The sequence below is a fragment of the Echinops telfairi genome, unplaced genomic scaffold, assembly GCF_000313985.2.
Source record: "Echinops telfairi isolate 266 unplaced genomic scaffold, ASM31398v2 ScPeMD7_5868;HRSCAF=6743_0, whole genome shotgun sequence".
In the NCBI taxonomy this organism is placed as follows: domain Eukaryota; kingdom Metazoa; phylum Chordata; class Mammalia; order Afrosoricida; family Tenrecidae; genus Echinops; species Echinops telfairi.
This window is the reverse complement of record NW_022109767.1, coordinates 5,952,520-5,962,741: the sequence shown is the minus strand read 5'-3', so window position 1 is coordinate 5,962,741 and position 10,222 is coordinate 5,952,520. Positions and strand designations below refer to the sequence as shown.

General features: G+C 38.6%; 1 pseudogene; it reads left to right on the top strand.

Annotated features, from left to right (window-relative positions):
• The first annotated feature begins 6,668 nt into the window (after positions 1-6,668).
• LOC101647033 overlaps positions 6,669-10,222 on the top strand; it is a 7,537-nt pseudogene continuing 3,983 nt past the window's right edge.

The following is a 10,222-nucleotide window of genomic DNA, read 5'->3' as shown; positions in this document are numbered from 1 at the left end:
AATGTGCTGGACACAAATGACGTATGTACAGATTGTGATGAGTTGTATGAGCCCCTAATAAAATGATTATTTAATAATAAAAAACAAAACAAAACAAAATTATAGTTTCCACCAGTAGTATCCATTATCCATAGGATACATATGGACTATTTCATTTTTATTCATCTGATCCTCCCAATTACCAACAGAAGGACATTGACATTGTATTTTGGATGGGGGAGCTGAGCCAGGATAAAGCGTGTTGTCCAAAGACTGCCATGTACAGATAAACTACGAACCCGATGACGTTAGATGGATCTATCCCAATAAGAAAGGGCGCACACGTCTCCATTAATGCTAGCTTTGCATGTCGAGGTGTAGCTAATCCCCTTTCACCCACCCCCGTGTCCCCACAAGAAACCTTGACATTATTATTTTGAAAGGATAAACCTTCTCTATAATTTTCTGTCTCCTCTTTAAACTCCAACCTTTCTGTCTTATCTTTTTCATGCTGTAAGATCAGTTATTTTGTTACATGAACGATTGCCCAAGTGGGTCAATTAAATTCTGAATACAGCTGGTGTTGATTACATTTTTGCTAATGAAAACATCTTTGTGGGATCTTCAAGGAAACTTATAAAAATTAGCTCCTTGATGAACCAAGAAGAAAATTCAAGGAACAACATCAATTGATAATTATGTTGCTAGATTGCACTCTCTCGATCCAAACGTAGGTTTCCAGATTAAAAATAAAAACTCAAACGCAAGTAGAGGGAAATACCATGCTCAAAAAGAGCTGTGTGAGACACTGTCCTCATGCAAGGGATTGGAGAGCCATCTCCACGATTTTTGAGCTTCCACTTTGTTGTTGCAGGTGGGACTGAAGTTCCCAACCCTATGATAAGAAGATACCATATTCCTAATGTCTCCGTACAGCTATCTGTCTCGACACAAGGAGACATCTTTGTGTGTCTCATCCAAATGCTTGTTATTAAAAGATCTCTTATATGTGTATAGCCTCTGGCCTGAAACATACTAATGCGCATGCTAGACATAAAACTCCAGCTCCTGGTGTAGCCAGCCAGGGTATCATATCTTGGGTGGTGTGGGTCCCGCAGTTGTTCCTTACTTTAGACCTGTACACACATTTCTTTTTAACAGTGTTGTTGGCACTTCATCCACATATCATACAATTCCATAGTTCAATCATGTCAAGACCACCACAATCAATGTTAGATATTTCCTTCTTCCTTGTACTCATCGTGATGAGTGTAATGATCATTTTTTAATTGTGGCAGAAACACACGCAACAAAACATTCCCCAATCCAACAGCTTCTACATGTATAATTCCATGCCATTGGTGATACTCTTCGTGTTGTACATCGCTAGTGATGTCTTCTTCCAAATTGTTCCATCGCCATTCACATAAGCTCTATGCCTTCTGAGCAAAAACTCTTCCTCCTTCATGCATGGTAACCATTGGTCAACTTTGTTTTTTCTTTCTTTCTTTTTTTTTAGTAGTTTTCTTGAGATAAATTTCACATATCATACACTTCCATAGTTAAGCCACTTTTCAAAATAGGTATATTTGTATCATCACAATCGGTTCTAGTGCGCCCTCCCCCTCCCACATTTATTGATAACCTCCTAACTACGCTCCCCACCTTTGTCCCTGAGAAACCATCACTTCAGTTATCAATGCTATGCTGCCACTCCTGTGTTTCATAAACTGGGAAAAGATAAAAATAAAATAAAGATTAAGAAAGAAAAGACCACCAGCAATATTTAAAAAGCCAAGGAAGACATTTCTCTCACTGAACAAGGGAGAAATATTTAAGCTTAGAGCAAATTCAGGTTGGATCAAGAAGAAAGTCAATTGACCAAGTACCATATTATACTGTGACTTGATCCACCATAATCAAGTTTACGATGATCTCTGTCAATAGTAATGCTGTTCGAGGAGTCCCTGGTCTATGGCCAGAGGGGACATGCTGGAGGAGGTTTTATCTGACTAGATACTCTGAAGATGAATATTGGATGCCCACTGTCCTTTGTCCATAGTTCCTATATATTGGCAAACAAAAGATTTTATAATTTCAGGTTCCCTAGAGTTCTCATTATTATTATTAAAATAATGCCCGCTGATGAGTAAGACACCTTATATTTTATTTCCTGACTGCTGCAAATTTGCAATGAGTGAGGAAGATTCTTAGTTTGGTTAGGCCAGGGTCTCTCAGCCCTGACACTATTAGCTTTGGGAGTTAGGTAATACTTTATGGTGGAGGTCTGTCTTGTGCCATGTAGAATGTTTTGCAATATCCTTGGCTTCTGGCCACTCTATGCCAGTATGCCACTGTCATAAAGAGTAGCATTCTATATGATGACAACTCAAAGTGTCTGTAGATATTGTGAAATGTTCTTGGTAATTCAGGTGGAGAGAGAATAAAACCACACCACACCTAACATTTGAGAACTGGTTTCAATCTGCCTCCCCTTGGATGAACAGTCTCAGGATTATATGCATTAGTGTGTGCGAATTGCTGGTCTAGTGCACCATCTTGAACTGGTGAAGTCTTGGGCTATTTGTTCCTTAGGTTAAGTGAGCACAATCCCAGAACTATGATGAAAACATTGGAAATATAATGAATGCAGACTTAAATCTATAAATATGAAGCCTACAGTGGAAAAATATATTTGAAGCAAAGTTCATTGTAATACTTAAGGATAATCTAAAGACCTTGACTAACTTACCTCTCTCCGACAGCCAATTAGTTATCATAATATTTTAGATTTGGCCCTGGATCATATCTTACAAACATCATCTAAATTAATAGTATTTTGAAAATAGCTCTATATTTCTTTTTAAAAAATCATTTTATTAGGGGCTCATACAACTCTTATCACAATCCATACATACATCAATTGTGTAAAGCATATTTGTACATTCATTGCCCTCATCATTCTCAAAACATTTCCTCTCCACTTAAGCCCCCGCCATTAGGTCCTCATTTTCCCCCTCCCTCCCTCCCCATCTCTATATTTCTATGGTAATCCGTAAACCACAATACTAAGCATCATAAATACTTGAAGTTATCAGATATGTACTATGTACTAATGAACCCTTGTAGTGCATCCTCTAAACGCCTCACTGCTAATTAAAAGGTTGGTGATGGGAACTTATGCCATGGCCCTGTCCAGGAAAGAGCCCCGGCAATCTGTTTCCTAGAAAACTCTGTGGGGTCGTTCTAGTCTATTTACACTGCTATGTACCAAACTGACTGAACGATAACCAACAACAATCACCACAGCAAAATATGTACTAACTGCTCTATTGGGCACCTTAATCCTTGTAACAACTCTGAGACCCGTTGGACAAGGAAGCTAAGACCAAGGGACAGGAAGTATCCTTTTCTTGATTATATCCATCTAAAGTGAGCGAGCCAGCACCAAGTCCATGTTCTTTCCGCCCTGCTAGTCTCTCTTTCCTTCGTAGGAGAGAAACATGACCATGGCTCTATCCTCGATGCTGATTGTATGTACACAGCTTCCATACTGATTCTCAACCCCAGGAGTGAACAGGAGGAAGACATCAGTCTATTTCTTTCTCGCCCCCTTTTGTTTCATGTTCTTGGGGAGAGATCACATAATACCTTGACGATGTCATGGTTTAGCCACAGTTCTCTGTGAAGAATTCAGACTCCATTCTTCCTCTGCCCCGACGGAATGTGTTCCTCTACCCCAGAGCTATGCCTGGCATTGTGTTTTAAGAAGCATTTGTAGAAAGGATGGTCTGCCTCTCTTCTTACAAAACGTGCCCACTGATTGCTAAGAGTACAGACTCGGATGTCTGATTAGCTAACTGAACCGCATGACGAGTAGCCACAAATTGTGAAAGAAAATGAACTGTGGCATTTACATGATTAAATCAGAAACTAGTATGTCTGTGATAATTTTTCCTTCATTAGACAATCTCCTTACTTTCATTTCTGATGCGTTCTTCAGATGAACCTTCTTCTACTCTATCATCAACTTCTCTTTTTATTCAACTTATATTCCATCCGACTGTATTCCCAGCTTCCTTTATTTTTTATTTTTTTCCTTTTATTTATTTATTTTAACATTTTATTAGGGGCTCATACAACTGTTAGCCCAATCCATACACACATCAATTGTGTAAAGCGCATTTGTACATCGTTTCTCAAAACCAGCTTCCTTTAATCACCATGGCGACACCCTGTGCTTATGCCCTTATTACAATTTTATCTTAAATAGATCTTCTAGGAATGAATCTTTTAGCCAATGGCAGTTTTTTCTTTTCTTTTCTGTTTCAAACCCACCCTAATGTCCAGACACTGGGAATTTTTGTGCAAATATTATTCCAATATTACTATAATGGGAAATAAGGCAAATGTGTAAAATTAGATATCTGCCTATTCTGGCTGACTGCTTCTGCTAGGAAAAGCACTTTTTTTTTTTTTTTTTTTGCATTCCATTCTGACTTCCTAAGTGCACTTGGCACATGTTCTTTTTAAAGATGAATTCTATTTAAACATTTATTATCATACATGATAATTTATTATCGGGAATTTATAAGCTCTAAATAAAATGCTGCCCTTTTGGTCACTGATCTTTTTAAAAAAGCAGAAATGCTAGCACACATTTACATGCTATTCTGGTTGAGGATTGTGTGTCCACTGATCTGGGTTGTGATTCTCCATGGTTTGATAGTTACATAATGATGTAGTTTGGCAGCTGGGCAATCACGTAATTTGACAGTGTTGTAATGACATAGTCATTCATTAATATGTGATCTAAGTGATCAGTTGCAAGGGAGTTTCCTTGGCGCTGTGTGACCTGCACCTATGAGGGGACTGCAAAAAGTTGATGGAACAAATGGCGTTTAGGTAATGGGGTTTTCCACAAACTTATTGACATTCCTTCGTGTATATGAGAACCTAAAAAAATCGCAGGGGAATTAAAAAAAAATTTTTAATGTTAATGTTGACCTAAAAGTTATCTATCCCATCCTATTTCAAAAATCAGAAAGCCTAATATTTGCATGCTGTTGTGGCTAAGGTTGTGTGTCAGCTTAGCTTAGCCATGATGCTCAGTGGGAAAACTTACTAGTTTGCTCATCCGACTTCTGGTTCTTGGGATTTGCCAGCCTTTGTAGCCTGTGAGCTAGCAGCCTGCTGTTTGACTGGTTGATCTTGGATTAGTCAGGCCCTGTAGCTAATCGACTTCAGAGAAACCTCCAGACTAATCCATGGACTTGGAAATTGCCAGTCTCTACAATCGCATAAGCCATTTCTTTGAGATAAAACATACACACTTTCTGTTTGCATGTATACCCTAATACATATGCATATACAAGCATCTTTCTAACAAAAACTGGAAGATTCTGGACATATTCCACAATGGGATAATAATCAAATTATGGTATAGGGAGAAACATGACTAAATAATAAGCATTTCTGAAAAAAATTTACAAAGAGTTCTAGTGACATGAGTCAGCAGATGTCATATTAGGAATATTATAAGATGTATGTATGATATGACTTCTATAACTTTTTAGGTATATGTCTTTTGTTTGATGTGATTCTATTTTTAAGATTAAAAACAAATATTGCCAAATATTATTAGTGAGTTTGTGGATGATGTTTTTATTAATATTTTTCTCTGGTTTTGCAGTTTCTTTAGCGAGCATAAAATACTTTTGAGAGCAGAAAGAAAAAATCAATACTGAAGTATAAAAATACACTAATTTGATTCTACCTCGACTATAGCAAACTGATTAAGAGGTCCATGTGATTTTAATATTTTTCTTGTATTTAAAGAGTCTACTGTTTCAGAACTACTTTTTTACCTGGGACGTTTGCTTCAAAAGAGGCTTTCTAAACAATGATTATGGATGAAGGATGCAAAGTATCGTCTTCACCACAGATAATTAAAAAAACCAAAAGAGCTACAAAGGCGGAGAAACAAAATCGAGGGGCATTGACCTGAGTGTGTATGAATGAAATAGCTAATTTTCAGAAAGGTCAAATCTGGAGCCTGCAGCTGGTTTGATAAAAGAAAAGACTGTAGGGATATTTTTCATTAGACTTAAACAACTCTGTACCTAAATGATGCTTTCTCCATTCGAAGAGGATGCTTTCACATGAGAATGTCCTTAATGGGCATTCTGGGGAAGAGAGGACACTGCAAGGGGGACACTGGGAGGAGAAAGAATCGGCACCCTCTTGCTCACCGGAAACCTGGCATTATAGACCTCACTTACCATTACACACAAAGACCGGAAGGCAGCTCACTACATGTTCCTTCGCCTTTCTTCTCCAAGGACAAAGGAAGAGGGTTGAATTGGATGCCATCGAAAATCCCTCCCCGTTTCAATTTCGATCTGATCTACACTACTGTTTTACATGGTCAGGCAGCACAGGTCAACCTGTGGGAGTTTAGGTTCTTGAAATTTTGGTCAGGAGACTTGATGCTCAAGGTTCCGTCTGAGTCTCAGCTAGAACAACTACGTGGCCACTTGTTACTGTGATGGGAACTCCGTTGGCCAGTCTGCCCTGTGTCCTGTCTAGCTCACTGAAGTCAAGCGGCCCGAACAGTAATGGCTGATGCATACACATCTCTGTTAGGTTTCCAGCCCCCATAGCCTTTTCATTTGGAACACTAGTTCCACATGCGGGAGTATTACATCTTTTATAAAGTGCTGGTGAAAATTTGTGACAACAGCCGGCAAATGGTGATAATGATTGTTCTGTTTGATGAACATGAGTGTCAAACCTATCCAGGATGCACTTTATATGAATTGCAGCATTGAAAATGATAACATTTGTTGCATTTTGGTACATGCAGATGCCCAGAAACCTTCACCCACACCTTAATGACCCCATCAACGCCTCCTGCCTCCACAAAAATCTTGCTTTCCATCACAATCCCCTAGTCAGCTGATATGGGGTACCAGGCATGGACCAACATTCACCTTTTATGCATTATGAATATCTAATTATCCTGATAGATATTTGTTGGAAAAGAATATGTTTTCCATCTTTGGATCTTTGGCAAAAACCACTTCCCCACATCCATATAGGTTTACTTCTGAAATCACTCTTCTATTCCTCTGATTTATTTATGTCTTTATGCCAATCTCCAACTGCGGTTTACCGTCCTGCTTCTGACTGCAGGTCCTTCTCCTCTGTGGCACGTCCCTTCCTGATCACTCCAGAAGGAGGAATGCCACCACTTCTCCATCATCACTCATCACCACTCTTTCCCTCTGGACCATGAAAGGAGAGCCCGTATATGTCAACCTTTTGAAAACATTGAGCGGCACAAATGGAATGTCCTTCTACTCTCTAACACGTGTGGGGGGGGGGTCACCCCGAGTTGGAATCAACCCCACTGTAATCATTTCTAAAGGAGGGGGTGAAGAGAGGAAAAGTAGTCTTAGCTGGAAGACTCTACAACTGCTATTGACAACATTTCTGTGATTTATAAACTTCTGGTTACATTAACATAAGCCTGTTCCCAATTTTCCAAAAGTTAATTCGCTTCCAGTGGTTGGTTTGTACACAGCTTTCCATCTAAACAATGTAGCACTAGTTAAAGTTGCATGTCAGCCCACAAATGATAATTGCTAAATGACTCATCAAGTTGTTGGGAATCTTGGCCATTTCTCATTACAAAAAGTAGAAAATAAATTAGTCTCCACTTTTGGCTTTTAAACATGATAAAACTAAGCATATAAAACTCTTATGAAAATAAAGGCATGCAGCTTACAGTGCTCTTGAAAAGGGTATTTAAATAGTTGGTAAGCATGGGTAAATTTCCTAAGTTTTTGTAAACAGCTTTATGGATGGCAATTGACTTGCAATGATGCTACTGGTTGTAAATATGAGTCATATAGGTTTTTAATTAAAAATGCCTATTCCTTGAGTTGATGATGCTCGCCATATTTGTCATTCCTAAAATTTGGGTCATTGTGGAGTCAGGAATTGGATTGGAAACTTTTTCGAGGTCAAATTTCTAAAAAACGTTATTGTGAGAATAATGGGCCTTGAGTATCAGGGGGGAGAGGTGATTTGGGTAGGAGCAAAGACTGGGCAGCCTTTTAACGTCTTTTTCTGTGTTTGTAAAATTACAGCAAACCTAATAGGTTTTAAATAATTCTTCTTATTATTATTTTATGCTCACTCATACATGCATCAGGAAAGGGTAGAAGTAATGCCAAAACAGGCCTTTTTAGGGGTCTGTAACATCACTCTGCGGAAACCCTGATAAAAATGCTACTGGCACACAAAAATGAGTTTCCATGCTATTAATTTTTTTCTGTATTAGAACTGTGTGATGCTGAATTATATTTAAAAAAGTAGTGCACTCTGGGTGAAATTTACAGAGCAAATTAGTTTTCCATTAAACAATTTATACACATTTTGTTCCTTGACACTGATTGTAATGCCCTCGATGGAACAGGACTCTGCACAGTAAAAAAAGTATTGCATCTCCCTGAGTGCTCCATCTTCCAAATCGCCAGAGGAACAAATAAATCTCTGTTGAAGAAGTACAGGCTGTGCCTCTTAGCAGCGAGGGTGGTGAGACTTGGTCATCAGGAGGGAGCAGCCCCTAGAGAAGGACATCATACTTGGCAAAGCAGAGGGTCTGCAGAAAGCGCAATCAAAAAGACCCTCAACCAGATGGTTTGCCACAGTGGGTGCAGCAATGGACTGAAACATAGAAAGGATTGTGAGGGTGGCCCGGGACTCAGCAGGGTTCCCTTCTGCAAGACCTGATCTGACAGTCCTGAACAACAACAGCCGCCTGATAGGAAGTGGAGATAGAAGGATCTTGAAGCTGTAGGTGTTTACTTTTATTTTCCATAAAAGATCACTGGAAACCACCAAAAATTTAGGAATGTACTTTTGCCACACTGTAGAATTCCATCAGATCTTTTGCCTGGGGAGGATTTTTATATAAAAATGAAATTTTGAAAAGGTGCAGTCTCCATATAAACAAAAGCCAAAGAGAATCTCCTACTAAGGATGATGATTGTTTTTTTTAACTAAGTTGGACTCTTTTGACTGTGAGGAAAATGTAAAAATAAATTAAAAATCCCTGAGACATTTTCAAAATGAACACTCTCGGTTGGGCTGTGTGACCATTTTTGTCAAGAAAACCATCTCCATTGCCACTTTTCTACTACAGTCTTCTCATTCTTCCTGCCCTTTCTAGGCAGAGCTGCATTTACCAAAGAGATTATCGACTTTATTTACAACCCAGTTTACAAAATCCTTTTCACACGCAGAGCCAATCGGAAAAATTGAACGTAAAAGATACAGGGAAACATTATAAAGCTGGATCGGATAGGTTTTTAATAGCTGTGCTGTATTCCTTGTTTGCGTTTTATAGTTCATCATTTGTTGCAATTTGCTTTTTATTCCAAATAAATTTCTATTTTTCAGGCATAATTTTGTATTCATACTTTTATCTCTTTTTTTAAAAAAGTGGGATCTCTCAAATATATAATCTTTGGGCCCTGCAAATAGAGTATTTACCTCCAACATAAAGCATACCCCAACACTCAGATGTTGGTTTGGAGACTCACAGTGACCCTCTAAGAAGTGGCTCTCTGAATTTCCAAGACTGTAAATCTTTACAGCAAAAGAAAGCCTTATCTTTCTCCAGCAGAATTGGTGGTTTTGAACTTGAGGATTATCCGCCCAGTGCACAATCTAAGCACAGGTTTATTTCAATATGGCTCAGTCCATGTATGTCTGCGTGGTATAATTGATGGTTGTGGTTATGGAGGTATTTTTGCAATACTGGTGATGATGAAGACAATGATGATGCTAATCATGGTAATGGCTTACAGACCAAGCTACATTTATTAAATTCCTTGTTCTGACACATCAAAGATTTATTTTCACATTTCTCAAAATCATACCTACTGGGACTTAAATTTATTTTACCTTGACAGGCCCACATTGCGTAAGGAGAACACCTGGTCAGTACTTATTATAGTGACACCTGTGACGGCTTTGTTTTTCTAGGTCTTACATGTTTTCTACCTTTGACAAGATTCTGTCTCACCCCTTCTCTGTGACTGCTTTTGGTGGAAAGCATTTGCGCGTTTCTTCTCTGACATATTTCCATGTTACACAGCCTCTAGTTTTTCAAGGTCTTACCATACAAATTTCTTTATATGGCCAATCCCTGTGATGGTTCTATTGTACAAAT